This window comes from Hippopotamus amphibius, chromosome 12 (genome assembly GCF_030028045.1).
Source record: "Hippopotamus amphibius kiboko isolate mHipAmp2 chromosome 12, mHipAmp2.hap2, whole genome shotgun sequence".
Lineage (NCBI taxonomy): Eukaryota > Metazoa > Chordata > Mammalia > Artiodactyla > Hippopotamidae > Hippopotamus > Hippopotamus amphibius.
In genome coordinates this window covers 73,695,669-73,712,840 of record NC_080197.1, presented here as the reverse complement: position 1 = coordinate 73,712,840, position 17,172 = coordinate 73,695,669, and positions in this window count along the sequence as shown.

Sequence of the window (17,172 nt, the reverse complement as noted above, 5' to 3'; positions counted from 1 at the left end):
GGAAACTGGCATGACAGTGTAAAGCAATTATACTCCAATAAAAAGCTGAAAAAAAAATAAAATGAAAGTGATTCTAAAACAAAAACAAAAACAAACTAATCATAAGTATGTATCAGATCAGGGTTTCTCTGGGTCAGGAACTCAAGAGTCACTTCGTGTGTTGGTGGCTCAAGTTGTCTCATGAGGTTGCCGCCAAGCTGTCAGCCAGGATTGCAGTCATCTCCAGGCCTGACTGAGGCTACAGAATGTACTTCCCAGGTGGCACACACACGAGGCTGCGAGTGGGCATCCATGGATGGAAGGAGGTCTCAGTTTTTCATCATATAGGCCTCTCCACAGAGCTGCTTAAATGGCCTTATGACTTGGTGGCTGGCTTCCTACAGAGCAAGTGGCCTGAGACAGACCCAGGCAGAAATTGCCATGTCTTGGCATCACACACTGTTTCTTCTGCAGTGTTCTTGGGTCACACTGCCAGCCACAATTCAGTGTTGGGGCGGGGGCACCACACAAGGACTTGAATCCCAGGAGATGAGAATCATTGGAGGCCATCTTGGGTCTGACTTGTAGGGACATTTGCTGTGACTTCAGGGCAAAGAATTACTTGGAGCCAATTTCTCAGATAGTGCTAAAGGGAAACAGAGCACAAAGCAGCATCTAAACGTAGAAGAGCGTTACTTCTCACTCCCGCTACAGTCTAATGTCAGTTAGGTGGAATGTCGTTGCTCCCTGAAGTTACTCAGGGACCTCAGTTCCTTCCATCTGGTGACTCTACCATCTTCTTTGGCCTTGGAGTCCTCTGCTGAGTTCTCTACACTCAGCTGGCTCACAGGAGGAGAGAGAGACAGAAGCACACAGAGAAGGAAAGCATTAAGCAGTGTGAAAGTGTTTTATTAGAATCAAGGACTGGAAATGGCAAACATCACTTCTGACCTGATTCCACCAAGCAAAAATCAGACCTGTGACCCCACCCAGCTCTAAGGCAGGCTACAAAATACAGTCCAGCCCTGTGCCCTGGAAGAAGAGGAAATGGGATTTGGTGAACACATGACGTGTCTGATAAGGAGGAAACTAGGAAACAGAAACATTATGCAATTTGTCCAGGGTCAGATAGACAATACCGTGGCAGAAATGAAACTAAAAGCAGTGTGCTTTTTAAAAAAATCTTTCCAAAGCATTCAGGATATACCGGTGACCAACACAACATGGTTTTTCATAATGAACTCAGACTGGCTCGACTTGCCTTCCTGAGTTGGCTTGGGGATAAGGCAGTCTCCTCGCGGGGTATAAGCAGGGGCTGGCACTTTATTAGATGTCCATTTGAAGACTGCCAGTGCATTTTTAAAAACTACTGTGAAAGATACCATTTATTTATTGCTGTTATAAAAAAATAGATATTAGGGAAAAAAACTCTTGAAAATAGGAGGCAGTTTCTCACATGAACTGATGTATTTCCTTTTATTATACAGAAAAAATAGTGCAAACCATTAATTTTTTAAAGACTCATTTGTTTTGGTTCTCTGGAGGCTGAGAGCCAAGTTTTGTTGTTGTTACTTGTTTTGTTTGTTTTTGGGGTTTTTTTGTCTGCACTGTGTGGCTTGTGGAATCTTAGTTCCCCAACCAGGGATTGAACCCTGGGCTCCTGCAGTGGAAACATGGAGTCCTAACCACTGGACCATCAGGGAATTCCCAAGCCAAGTTTATACACTCCATCAGTTGCTTTGTCTCATATTTGAACTTATTCCTCCAAGGTCTGCACACCAATCCCTTACCTCCTGTCATTTTATTCTTGCTTTAAAAGTTTTTACTAATTTGAATATTAAATTTATGATTTGGGAAGTTGGTATGGATAAGTCATAAAAATGTGAATGATAGCAACATAGGAATTACGTGATAAAGTTATGGAACCATACAGGAAGGACTTAAAATTTGAAATTAATTGATAACATTAATTATATGCCTATGATCACTATATTTCTAGAAGAAGGATAAATCTGGTTTGACCCTTGACTGATCTCTGAGGTAGATATAAATTTTCTCAATCTTGAAACTTCTCTCTTGCCAAAATACTTCTGATAGTTTTATTTTCTATGGTTCTGAGCCTTCTCACATCCACAACTCTCATCAAAATGATCCCTTTACTATTCCATCATCTCACAGTTCTGCTTCACACTGAATCCACTTAATTTGCCTTGTTCGCCTTTGTGTCACCAGTGCCTAGGTTAGTGGCTAACAGAGAACCAGCCTGTCTACAGTAGTCACTTAATTATAAAAAAAAATTATTTGTGACTTCCCTGGTGGCGCAGTGGGTAGGACTCTGTGCTCCCAATGCAGGGGGCCCTGGTCAGGGAACTAGATCCCACATACATGCTGCAACTAAGAGTTTGAGTGCCACAACTAAGCCCCAGCACAACCAAATAAATAAATAAATATTAAAAAAAATTATTTGTAAGTATTAAAGATAACATGAGAGAGAACACTGTCTCTATGTCAGAAAACCCCCAAATGGTCATAGCTCCATTATCACTTAAACACCATAACTTTGAATGGGTACATTAACCTGTCTGAGCCTTACATTTACTCATCTATAAGATCTGGAGGATTATGGCTTCAGGAAAAGGAAAATTGAAGCCAGAAACTTCTATTTCTCTCTATTGCATTTGTTATCTATTAATGTATAACGAATCACCCCAAAACCCAGTGGCTTATTCAAGACACATTTGTTATCTCACAGTTTCTGTGTCAGGAATTTAGGAGTGACTTAGTGGGGTGGTTCTTGCTCTGGGTGTTTCATGTGGTGTCAGTCACATGAGGGGCTTCAAAGAGGCAGTACCCATCTGAAGGCTGGACTCGGGCTGAAGGATCTGCTTCCAAGATGGTGCCCTCACATGGTGCAGGAGGAGGCCTCAGTTCCTTGCCATGTAGGTTACCTTTGTGTCATCATAACATGGTAGCAAAGTGCAGTAGAGATACCAGATAGTTGCTTAAACATTCATGGAACTTCTCTAAAAGAATATACTCATGCTTTAAAAAATAATAACACATAAAGTTTGTTTTCTGATGAAAGAGCAACTGGGTGGCTAGAGAAAGTGCAGACTTAACACTCTTACTATTCTTCCTTGGTTTCTATGAGCTTCCTCTTCCTCTGCTTGTCCCTTAAGTGGTGGTATTCTCTGGGTCATATCTGTGGGCTTTTTCCTCAAGAAATTATATATATATGCATAATTCATATATATAATTATATGTATATATATAATTCTAATCTACACCTCTATATTCTATATTCCACTACCATCTTTATGTTGACATCTGCTAAACCTACATCTTTAGTTAGGCCTCTCTCCTGAGACAATTCCCTGCAAAACATCTGCACTCATATAGGCATGAGCAACTCAAACTCAATTTTTGTAGAGTAAATATTCTTGATTCTGTAAAATAACTCCACTATCTACTTGGTCACTTAAAACACTGAATCTAGAGATTGTCATACTGAGTGAAGTAAGTCAGGCAGAGAAGGACAGATATCGTATGATATGGCTTATATGTGGAATCTAAGAAAATATACAAAAGAAGAACTTATTTACAAAACAGAAATAGAGTTACAGATGTAGAAAACAATCTTATGGTTACAGGGGTGGGGAAATGAGGGGAGGGATAAATTGGGATTGACATACACACACTACCACATGTAAAATTGATAACTAATAAGGAACTACTGGGACTTCCCTAGTGGCACAGTGGTTAAGAATCCACCTGCCAATTCAGGGGACACAGGTTTGATCCCTGGTCTGGAAGATCCCACATGCCATGGAGCAACGAAGCTCATGTACTACAACTACTTAGTCTGCATGCTGCAACTACTGAAGCCCATGCACCTAGAGCCCGTGCCCCACAACAAGAGAAGCTACCACATTAGAAGCCCACACACCACAACGAAGAGTAGCCCCTGCTCACCACACCTAAAAAAAAGCTCGTGCACAGCAATGAAGATGCAACACAGCCAAAAATAAAAATTAAAAAAAAAAAAGGACCTACTATATAGCACAGGGAACTCTACCCAATACTCTGTAATGACCTACATGGGAAAAGAATCTAAAAAAGAGTGGATAGGGTCTTCCTTGGCAGCTCAGTGGTTAAGAATCTGCCTGCCAATACAGGGGACATGGGTTGGATTCCTGCTCCAGGAAGATCCCACATGCCACAGGGCAACTAAGCCCATATGCCACAACTACTGAGCCTGAGCTCTAGAGCTCGTGAGCCACAACTACTGAAACCCAAGTGCCTAGAGCCTGAGCTCTGCAATAAGAGAAGCCACAGCAATGAGGAGCTCATGCACCACAATGAAGAGTAGCCCCTCTCCCCTGCTGCAACTAGAGAAAGCCCGTGAGCAGCAACAAAGACCCAATGAAGCCAATAAATAAATAAATAAATTTATTTTTAAAAAAGTGAAAAAAAAAATGAGTGGATAGTAATGAAGATTCAGCATGCTGCAACTAAGACCTGGTACAGCCAAATAAGTAAATTAATTAATTTAAAAAAATGGGGCAGCATGAAGGAATTAAAAAAATAATAAAAAAAATAAAAGAGTGGGTGTATGTGTTTTCATAACTGATTCACTGTCCTGTACATCAGAAAGTAACACATTGTAAATCAACTATATTCCAATAAAAATTAAAAATAAATAAATAAATAAAAATATATATTACAAAAACAAAAACAAAAAATGAGATGTCTAGAAGTTTCTTTCTCCTCATACCCTGCCTTCCCTCCACCGTAGGATGGTCAAGAGGTGATAGGTAGTAGGCTAAGGTGGTGGATATAGAGATAAATCGACGTAGTCAAAAGCACAATTAAGATGTAAAAGTAAGAAGGGTGATTGATTGAACATGGAGGTTGCGGAAGAAGGAGGCGTCCTTCTATTTTGCAACCTAAATATTAGTGCAATCACAGTGCTGTTCACTGACATAAAGCACATGGTGACTATTTGATATTTCATCAAATAAATACTTTTTTTTTTCTGGCATGCAGCATGAGGGATCTTAATTCCGCAACCAAGGATTGAACTTGTGCCCTCTGCAGTGGCAGCTTGGAGTCCCAACAGCTGGACCAACATGGAAGTCCCCCAAAAGTACTTTCTAAGCCTGCAATTGCTAAACTGTGTTCGGTGGTGATTAGATTCTCTTAACGATTTATTATGGGCATTCGTTTTTTCAAATACACATTAGGAATCTTTTAGAGATTCCGTGTAGAATTTCCCAACTTCTTAAGAACTAAAGATACTTTAAAAAGGTGCATATTTGAAACTCATGTAAAAATAGAGTTCCATGAAACACACTGTGAGAAGTGGAGAACATCTATAAGGAAACTGAAAAACCTAGGAAGGAAACCCACTTCCTGCAGAAACGATACAGATTTAAAGTATTAACAAAACTGCAGGTGTTTGACAGATGGCAGGCCTATTATAGGTGCAAAAGTTCTGCCCAAGCAAACTTTCGAAAATCAGGTGAAGTTGGACGAGGCTGAATCAAGAAATCCTGACTCATTGTCCATGTTTTGTGGAAATCAGGAAGTGAGTCAACCATCTGAGTGTCTGGAATAAAGTTTCTTTCTTCAATAGACAAACACTCTCCTTCTAATCACGCTCCCTCTAGTTATGACAGATATCCCTCTGTCATCAACAGATGAGGGAAACTTTAAGGTAATTGCAGCACCCAGAAAACTCAAGTCCCACTGAATGCAATAGGACACATAGCCACTTGAGATAAAGGGAAAATGGGGATTACAACTATCCCACGGTTTAAAAAAACGTAATTTGTTACTGATGCCGAAAGCTCACTTCTCTATACTCTGGTGCTGAATCAAATCTCGGAGACAGAGTTTTGGGCAAAGTGGAAAAGGATAGCTTTATTAGTTTGTTAGGCAAACAGGGGGCACAGAGACTCCTGCCTCGAAAAACTGTGTCCCCATTTGGAGAGGATAGTGAGAAATTTTATAACAGTACTTCCCAAGGGTGGGGTTGCTATTAGGGTGTGTGCAGGGTCTCGGGTGCTTGGTCTCCTAAATTTTCTTTTTTTTAATATTTGTTTTTGATTGTGCGGGGTCTTAGTTGTGGCATGCATGCGGAATCTAGTTCCCCAACCAGGTATCGAACCCTGGCCCCCTGCATTGGGAACACGGAGTCCCACCCATTGGACCACAAGGGAAGTCCCCAGGTCTTCTAATCTTGATGACCTTCTCTGGTCCCTTTAGTCTTGCCTCAGGTGGTTTCTTGGCTGCTCCTCCCTTGATTAGCAACTGTTCAAATATGCCCTTTGGAACTCAGGGAAGGTCAGGGAAGCCGGGAGTCTTGCCTACAAGAAATGGGACCAAAAAAAAAAAAAAAAGGCGGCTCTGTACCAGGGAGCGTCACAGGGCCCCACTCGGTTTCATTATCCACCACAATCAAAAATCTAACTCCATTTTCAAAATCTCACTTCAAAATGGCCCTACTCACCTCTTTTAACTTTTTCAGTATCTTGTAGATTTTCTGCTTTATATGCTTGGATTGAATTCTATAGAACGTAGAACCCAAAAATGTGATTTTACAGACTGAATATGAGTAGAGTCCTAGTGTCCAGCTTTCCAGGTGGGAAAAAAAACCCAAAAAAACCAAAAACACACTAATGCACATTATCCACGTGAAATTTCGAACATAGGTTTTAAAAATAGAATCCAAAAAGCTAGGGGAGGGGTGGGGAGTGTTACATGCAAAAGATAAAAAGATTACAGACTTCTCAAGATCAGCATTGAAATCTAGAAGATGCTTGACCCATGCTTTTAAAATTCTGAAGATAAAATATTTCTCAGCTGACTTCTGCTGTTGGCCAAGCTACCTAGTGTAAGTTGGGAAGAAAGGCATTTTCAATATGCAAAGTATCCAAAAAAATCACTTCCCATGCTTTCTCAGGAAGCCACTGAAGGGTTTGCTACATCAAAATGAGGGACTAAACCATAAAAGGAGAATGCCTGGAATTCAGGACACAAGTAATTCAACACAGAAGAGAAGAGAAAAAAACAAAATTCCCAGGATGCTAGTGAAGGGAGATCCCAGGGCAACAGAAAGTAATTATCTACTTTGGAAAAAGGGTAAAGAGATCCAGAAGAATGTATCCAAGAAAAAAAAGAGAATTTCCAGTTTCCCTACATCCTTGCCAACACTGAATAATGAAAAAACACACACCTGTGTGTCTTTCCTTTACTCTCACCCTACTTGGCTACTTCACTTTTGACACCAGATATGTGGGTTTTCCACACATCAAGCAATTCTCTGAATCTCAGTAGTCACTACCAGGTATGCCACAAATTTAACATCATTTTGATACTACCTCATGTCAGATCCCACTGGTTAAAGGCTCAGTCCCATGAAACTGCCCCCACTTCGGATGCTAATTGAAAGTTCGGGTTGTTACCTGTGCTTCTGAGCAACTGGGTATTAATTGGAGATTCCCTCAATCTACTCCTGGGGTTTGATTAATTTGCTAAAGCAACTCAGTATTCAGGAAGCCAATTGACTTACTAGATAACTGGCTTATTATGAAGGATATTAAGGGACACAAATGTTGGGACTTAACTGGCTGTCCAGTGGCTAAGACTCTGAGCTTCTACTGTAAGGGCACGGGTTTGATCCCTGGTTGGGGAACTAGGATCCTGCGTGCCAGAGGAAAACAAAAAAAAAAGACACAAATGAACAGCCAGATGAAGAGATAGACAGGGCGAGACCTGGAAGGATCCTGAAGCTTCTGTCCCAGTGGAGTTTGGTGTGCGCTACCCGCCAGGGATATGGTTATTTTCTGGCTCACCCATATGAAAACTCTCAGAAACCCCTCTTTTTGAGTTTTTATGAAGCCATCATTATATAGACATGATTGGCTAAATCAGTGTCCATCTGACTGAACTCTATTTACTCCAGCTTCTCCCCCCCAAGGTCATGGGCTGAACTGAAACTTCCTTCTAGTCATGTGGTTGATACTCCTGGCATTCAGGCTTCAGCTTCAGGTTACCTTGGGGGATTCCAAAAGTCACCTCATAAACATAACAAAAGACACCTTTGTTGTGCTCAACACTTAGGAAATTCCAAGGGTTTTAGGAGCTTTGTGCGAGGAATCTGATGAAGACCAAATATATATATTTCTTATTAAAAAATCACATCATACTGGGTACCATCAATCTCTTAAATCTTTGACAATCTGATGGATGGACAATGGTACTTTAACTTCCTTTCTTTTTCAAAGATTTATTTTAGTATTTATTTATTTATTTTTTTGTCTTCATTGGGTCTTCATTGCTACTCACGGGCTTTCTCTAGTTTTGGAGAGCAGGGGCTTCTCTTGTTGTAGAGCATGGGCTCTAGGCATGTGGGCTTCAGTAGTTGAAGTACGTGGGCTTAGTAGTTGTGGCTTGCAGGCTCTGGAGCCCAGGCTCAGTAGTTGTGGTGCATAGGCTTAGTTGCTCCGTGGCATGTGGGATCTTCCCAGGCCAGGGATTGAACTACTGTCCTCTGCATTTGCAGGCAGATTCTTAACCACTGTGACACCAGGGAAGCCTGGTACTTTAACTTCTAATTCTTTAATTTATGATATTCAGCATTTTGTGTGTGGGTGTTCATTGACTATCTTCTGGGAATTGTGTTTTGCTGTTGGGGAGGAAGAAATTTCCCTCTACCCTTCTAGGCTCTTCTGGCTGGTCTAAGAATTACATTGAAATGAGACAGATAACAGGAGAAAATCAAAAGTTTGATAACATGTATATATGGGAGAGACCCAGGAAAAATAGTAACTCACCCGAATGGATGAAGCCCTGACCTTAAATATCATCTTCAGCTAAAGACAAAAGAGGATGCTGGGGGCAGTGGTTTGGGAGGACTTCAAAGGAGAGGAAGGCAATTCACAAGGAAATGGAAAAGTGAATGGTGAACAGATATTTGCTGGGCTGTGCAGAGACAATGGGACACAGAGTGGACTCTGATCTCCAGGCCCTGCCGAGTTTTTCGCCACCACACTCAGACCATATTCTTTTTTTTTTTCTTTCTTTTATAAGAGACGGGGTCTTGCTATGTTGCCCAGGCTGGAGTGCAGTGGCTGTTCACGGGCAGGATCCCATTACTGATCAGCACGGGAGTTTTGACCTGCTCCGTCACCGACCCGAGCCGGTTCACCCCTCCTTAGGCAACCTGGTGGTCCCCCGCTCCCGGGAGGTCACCATATTGATGCCGAACTTAGTGCGGACACCCGATCGGCACAGCGCACTGCAGCCCAGAACTCCTGGGCTCAAGCGATCCTCCTGCCTCAGCCTCCCGACGAGTAGCTGGGACTACAGGCGTGCGCCACCGCGCCGGGCTCAGCCCATATTCTTTGCAGATATCTCTGGTGACAGCTCTATTCTGGGAACTGGCCCTTTATCTAAATTCTTTAGGCAGCTAAGGGGGAAGGTCAGCGTTTCTTCTTGAGTCTTTTGGGCCTTGATTGTTTCCAACTTGAAATAATTCACACGCCAAAGACTTTTTAGGGTGGCAAATTTTGCTCCCCTAAAATCCTTTGTCCTTTTTTTTTTCTATTGGTTGTCGTCTCTCCTTTATTAATTTGTGAGAGAGATTTGTGCATTAGAGAAAACATCCATTTCTCTCATATGTATTTTTCCCAGTCTTTTGAATTTATTGAAACCAAGCCAGACCCTGCGGGGCCCCTTCTAGGTACAGAAGCCCCTGTGTCCCCCAGTTTCTTGTTTGTTAGAAAAAGGCTTTAGTCTCATAGGCTTCCCCTGACTTCCAAATAGCAGAATCCAACAGTTACTAATTAGGGAGATGAGGGAATGCAGAAACTAAGGAAAAGCAGACAAGACGCAATAGTACAATAATAAGAGTCTCAGTTCCTCCTCAAGGGATATATATAACAACCTGATGCATACCTTTGAATTGCTCTGCAGAAAATAAGACCCCAGCCCAGCTAGAGGATGGTGACTACCTGCTGACCACAAACATGTAGACCCCAGACTGGTTGGAACCAGAAGGCTGATGATTAAGATTTCTGAAATACCATACCACTCTCTTACCTCACCACCAACCAATCAGAAAAAGTCATGCGCTCTGCAACCCTCACCCCAAATGTTGCCTTTAAAAACCATTCCCTGAAAGCCATCTGGGAGTTCAGGTCTTTTCAGGATGAGCTGCCTGTTCTCCTTCCTTCGTGCCCTGCAGTAAATGCTGTACTTCCCCTCACCACATCCCGGTGTGCTGCGAGACAGGTGAGAAGATCCAAGTTGGAGTAGGTAACATTATGACTCTTTTTCTTAACAGAAATTTAAAGTTTATGTAGTTTCTACAGCATACTGATAAAGATAATTTGTATATCTGATGTGATACTATGAATTATAATTTGAATTATAAGAAATATATATTTGTGCTTTGTCTTGTTTTTAACACTGAGCTTCTAAAACCCTTGGAATTTCCTAAGTGATGAGATAGATAAAGGTGTTTTGCTATGTTAAAGAGGCAGCTTTTGGAATGCCCTTAGGATAGGGCTGGTTGCCAAGGGAGACAACCACGTCTTTGTAGGGTTGGAATTTTCAGTTCCATCCTTGGACCTTCTAGGAGTGGAGAGAGGCTGAAGGTTGGATCAATCACCAATGGCCAAAGATTTAATCAAGCGTGCCTATGTAATGAAGTCTCCATAGTAAATCCAGAAGGAAAGCTTCCAGGTTGGTGAACATGTGGAGATGGGGGGAGAGGATGGCTCTGGGAGAGGGCATGGACGCGCCATACCCTTTCCCTATACCTTGTGTTATGCATCGCTTTTATTTGCTTTTTCCTGATTTATATAATAAACTGGCAATCTAGTAGGTAAAATGTTTCTCTGAGCTGCTCTAGCGAATTAATCAAACCTGAGGAGGGGGTTGTGGAAACTTTTTGGCCATGCTGTGCAGCTTGTGGGATCTTAGTTCTCTGAACAGGGATCAAACCTTTGCCCCCTGCAATGGAAGCCCAGAGTCCTAACCATTGAACCCCCAGGGAAGTCCCGGAAACTTGTGATTTACAATAGCCAGTCAGACAGAAGTACCAGTGACAACTTAGACTTGAAATTGGCCTCTGAGCTCGGACGAAATCATTGGAACCTCCAGTTTGTAGTCAGTCAAAAGCACAGGTAATAATTTGAGCTTGCAATTGTGTCTGAAGGACAAGGCTGGGGGCAGGGGTGGGAAGTAGTCTTGTAGAACTGAGCTCTTAACATGTGGACTCTGATGCTGTCTGCAGATAGAGTCAGAATTGAATTGAATTGTAGGACACCCAGCTGGTGTCCCAAGCATTGTTTGGTGTGGTGCGTATGTGTGTGTAAACCTCCCCTCAACAGTGGAATCAGGTACAGAACCTAATTTAGGGACTCACGAAATGGAGGCTAAAGACACAAAACTTCAGTCAGCCGACAGATAAACAGGAAATGCCCCACTGTTGAAGAAACCTAATACACACCAGCCACAACCCTCCCACTCAGCTTTAGCTTACTTTACCCTAGAAAATAGGACCTGCCAGCCTTACAAGGAAACCCTTGACCTTCCAGCCAATCATGCATGTCATTTCCAAGTTACCTCTAATTTTTTTAAAAATAAATTTATTTATTTATTTAATTTTGGCTGCATTGGGTCTTTGTGGTTGTGCATGGGCTTTCTCTGGTTGTGGTGATGGGTGGCTACTCCTTGTTGCTGTGTGTGGGCTTCTCGTTGCTGTGGCTTCTCTTGTGGAGCTCGGGCTCTAGGCACACAGGCTTCAGTAGCTATGGCACATGGGCTCAATAGCTGTGGCTCTCGGGCTCTAAAGCGCAGGCTCAGTAGTTGTGGCACACAGGCTTGGTTGCTCCGAGGCATGTGGGATCTTCCCAGACCAGGGCTCGAACCCGTGTCCCTTGCATTGGCAGGTGGATTCCTAACCACTGCACCACCAGGGAAGCCCCAAGTTGCTCTTGCCCAGACATCCCTGAAAAAGAGGGCTCCACTGCTTCTGAGGCACTGGATTCCTCAGTTTTCCTTTGAGTAAAGGACATCAAACTGGTTACTAAATTGTTTTATTTTTGTTATTTGACATTGCTTGGACTTTTCCCTCTACTAGAGTATAAATACGTTCACTCACCTCCATCCTTTTCCATCCAAGGTGGGGAAAGGGAGTTGACAAGAGAAATCGAGTCGACTCATGATCCTTCGTTACAAGGGCCCCTCTGGGATGCTGGTGATACGTTTATAGTCTTTCATCTGCCCTATTGGAATTCCCTGGCCGTCCAGTGGTTAGGACTCCGCTGTGCTCTCACTGCCATGGCCCGGTGTCAATCCCTGGTCAGGGAACTAAGATCCCACAAAGCACGTGGCATGGCCAAAAAAAGAAAAAGGAAAGAAAAGAAAGAAGTCTGCCCTATTGTGTGGCATTTTCCTGTTGAACTGAGCTGCTAAGGTGCTGGGGTGGAGGATGCGGACAGCCAGTTTTAGGATTTTGGCAGATGGGAGCAATGAAAAGAGGCAGAGGGGTAAAAAAGTTTCAGATGAGTCACTCTCTGAGCTGAATAAGAAAGAATGAAGGAGAGGGCTGGTGGGCTGGGAAAAGTCAGAAAGCTCAATGAACTGGAAATCTTGATAAGATCATTAAAATAGGGATGGGGGTGTATTTAAACAATCAAGCTTGAAGAAAAGTATATTATGGTTAGAAATAGGACGGGTTGACTATTTTTAAAGCAAAGTAGCTACAATTGATAGCACTGCCTGAGTATGAGGATTCTGTGGCTGAGTTAGATTAGAAAAGTAGAAAGGAGATCGAGGAACTAAGAGGTAAGCTCCATTATTCCTATTCTTTTTCAGAATTTTCTTGGTTTTCTCATATTTTATTTATTATTATTATTATTATTTTTGGCTGCATTGGGTCTTTGTTGCTGCTGCACGGGCTTTCTGTAGTTGCGGTGAGCAGGGACTAGTCTTCCATGCGGTGCATGGGCTTCTCAGTGCAGTGGCTTCTCCTGTTGTGGAGCATGGTCTCTAGGTTCGCAGGCTTCAGTAGTTGCAGCACTCGGGCTAAGTAGCTGTGGCTCACGGGCTGAGTTGCTTCACAGAATATGGGATCTTCCTCGACCATGAATTGAATCCATGTCCTCTGCATTGGTGGGTGGATTCTTTTTTTAAATTAATTAATTAATTAAATTTACTCTCGGCTGTGTTGGGTCTTCGTTGCTGTGCATGGGTTCCTCATTGCGGTGGCTTCTCTTGTTGCAGAGCCCGGGCTCTAGGCTCTCAGGCTTTTGTAGTTGCAGCACGCGCTCAGTAGTTGTGGCTCGAGGGCTCTAGAGCGCAGACTCAGTAGTTGTGGCTCACAGGCTTAGTTACTCCGAGGCATGTGGGATCTTCCTGGAGCAGGGATTGTACCCATGTCCCCTGCACTGGCAGGCAGATTCTTAACCACTGCTCCACCAGGGAAGCCCCTCATATGTTTCATTTACTAGATAAACTTTAGAATAATTTTGTGGGAGCTCTTAAAGAGCCAACAGAGTTTTTACAATGTCACTAGTGAAATTCCAAATGCCATATAAAAAAGGTAACCCTCCCTCTACTCACCAATTATGTGTTACTCTTATGTGTCTATTTCTTCCCAGTCAAGTTTCTTGAAATAATGCAGTCTCATTATTCTATTTCTTTATCTTTGGCTCCTCAACTCCTTTGTAAGCCTTTGCTAAGGACACCAATGGGCTCTCTTCAATCTTTATCTTTCTTTGCCTATTTGCATTGTTCATGTGTTTGACCACAGTATTCTTGGAACTCTTTAATACCCAGGACCTGGGTTTTCTTCTTCTCAGTTTTCTTCTTAGACATTTCTTACTTTGTCCGCCACTGACATAGTGGTGTTTTATAAAGATTATCACCTCTCATTCATTCATTCATTCATTCAATAGATTAAGTAAAACCAATCTGGTAATAGAGCAGTAAATAAAACAGATCCCCATCTTTGCTTTCGTGGTGCTCAAATACTAGTTTTCTCATAGTGCATAAACACACTTCCCAGGACAACTCATTCATTTCCGTGGCTTCAACTACACCAGCAATCAAAGTGATAGTATTAATGTGTTAACAACGGAATCACCGAAGCACCACCTACATCGGAACAGGGCATCTACCAATGAGACAAGGAGTCTGGCTGCACTCTGTACCGGCTGAATATCAGCCCAACCTATAATATATAAATATGATAATATGATATCTGGTAGTAAGAGGATAGACTGGAACTTCCAGGCTGCTCAAATTCCAGCTCTGTTACTTCTGCTGCATGACCTGGGGCAGATTACTTCACCTGTTTGTTCTTCCGTTCCCTCCTCTATAAAATGGGGTAATAAAGTACCTGCACCATAGGGTTGTTACTTGAGTCATACAGTGTAATAGTTGTAAAGCATTTAGAAGAGCCTGGAATATAATAAGCACTCAATAAATGATAGTTATTATTCATTATTCTACAACTATGTTTCTTTTTTTAATATTTATTTATTTATTTTATTATTATTTATTTGGCTGCACCGGTCTTAGTTGTGACAGGCGAGCTCCTTAGTTGTGGCATGTGAACTCTTAGTTGTGGCATGTATGTGGGATCTAGTTCCCTGACCAGGGATTGAACCCCCGCCCCCTGCATTGGGAGTTTGGAGTCTTAACCACTGTACCACCAGGGAAGTCCTCACAACTATGCTTCTAATCCAGACTGCAGCCACTCCCTGCAGTGAGCCCTGAGGAAACTCAGGATGTGAAAACACAGGACAGTGGCCCCAGATAGCTGAGGTGTATATCAAATGAATGATTTCCGTGAGCCCAGACTCTTGCATCTTCCCATACCTAGAAAAGTGCTAAATTCCTTCACTTGAGATATTTGGTTTTCTTTCTTTAACAATAATCTTCTGACATTCCCAATTACCTGCTCTTTTTTGCAACCCTCCTATATATCCTGGCTCCTCCCATCGCCCCCTGCGAGCAGTTTCTCAAGAGTTATCTGAAACACTGTCTCCCACGCTACAGTCCTCATTTTGCTTCAAATAAAACTTAACTTGCAACTCTCATGTTGTGTGTGTGTGTATGTGTGTGTGTGTGTATATATATATATATTTTTTAAAGTCAACAAGTATAAAGTGATTTTTCTGAGACAGAAGAGTTTCCGTGTGCTTGGACAGCCCTGCTTCATTGCCTAATTACTAAAGAGCAGACAAATGCCATAGGAGCCAGAGACAAAGGAACCAACAAACCTGAATCATTTCCTGTACACCTACCTCCTCGTCCCAGCACTTAGGGTGAGTGAACACAGATATGAGTATCTGTACAGACCTGCATGATGAATTTTGACCTGTCCACAAAAAAGTAACCAGTTTTTACACAGTGTAATAAGAATGCTATCTATGTTTCCAGTGTTCGTGATAGTCACTTAGCTTCACTGAGACTCTATACTTGCTGAGAACAGCTATCCTCTGAAACTGGCCAAGGCAGTGTTTCTTAAACTGAGGTTCTTTACCTTTTTTTTTTGGCCACCCCCTGTGGCATGTGGGATCTTAGTTCCCCAACCAGGAACTGAACCCGAGCCCCTTGCTGTGGAAGTGCAGAGTTGTAACCACTGGACCGCCAAGGAATTCCCTCAAACAGGTTTTTAATGATGAGATAAATCACATCCTTTCATATAAGAATAGGCTAGACCATCTGGAATAACTATTTCATAACTAATAATTGTCAAAGTCAAGAGCAGCCTGAATGAGAGCACCAGGTGTGCCAAAGAAAGAGTCTCAGTAAACTGCATAAATTAAAATTGGGGGAGAGCTGACCCACAGATATAGAAAAAAAAACTTACGGTAACAAAGGGGAAAGTGGGGGGAGGGATAAGTTAGGAGTTTGGGATTAACATATACACAGTGCTATGTATAAAATAGATGACCAGAAAAAAAAAAAATAGGGGACACCTGAGTCATTCTGAGACACAGGATAGAATTCTGAGCTCCTTTCCATTCCTATATAAGTTATTGGCCATCTTTATTTTGTAGTAAATGCTTATGAAATCTCATCTTTGTGTGAACCAACCTGAAGACATTTCATTAGGAATTGTCACTGAAACCTTCCTAGTTAGGAAAAGAAAGTGGGCGTTTGTACTCCCAAGTAGATGATCATAGCCGGTTCCTTCTTTTTTTAATTTTTATTTAAAAAAAATTTTTTTAATTGGGGTATCGTTGTTTTACAATGTTGTGTTAGTTTCTACTTCACAGAGAAGTGGAATTCCCTGTGCTATACGGCAGGTTCTTATTAGTTGTCTATTTTATACATATTAGTGTATATATGTCAATCCCAATCTCCCAATTCATCTCCCCCCACACCCCCTGTTGCCACAGGTTCCTTCTAATTTTATTCTGTCATTGAGGTGATTTTGTGTTTTTATGACTCTAGTTCAACTTCACCAATTTTTATGAAGGCCTTTGGAAACTTTTGCAGCTCACGGATTTTGATGTACTTTATCCCTCTTGGCTTAATTTCAGATTCGGATCTCATCTGTGATAAAGGCTACATGAAGCTCCCATGGGACTTAAAATTAGAAGGGAAAAGAAACCAAATTGCATGGACCATGACAGCTTTAAAACCCTAGGGGCAGAATTTATTTGATTAACACTCAGAGGTGGTTACTTGTACGCTGTAGGTTTCATGGTCCAAAGATTAGAACAGCTTGTTATGCATCAAGCTAGCCAGCCTTTGTGCCTGTGTTCCTGATGGCCTGACTTCAGACAAGTTCTTTCCAGAGCTGGCTCTCGATCCCTACAGCTAATTCTTCAGGTCATTCCTCTTCTGGCCTCGAAAGCAAGAGATGGGACATTTCCTGAGCTGTTACTAGCCCCAGGACACTTCACTATCTATTTTTGGCTCCCTTAAACTCTCTCCTCACCTTGTAAATAGTGCAGTCTGTTCCTGCCAGGATTCTGACTGCTTTAATGAAATCAACAGGAAACACATTCTTGCTCTTCCCAGATTTTGTAGGCGTTGGCAATATTTGTGATTGTATTTGTGGACCAGCATATTGATGCATGTGAGTGGTGGTTTACAGAGCCAGAAATAAAGCAGACACCTCTCAACTTGGACACCTGTATGGAATGGAGCCTAGGGACAACT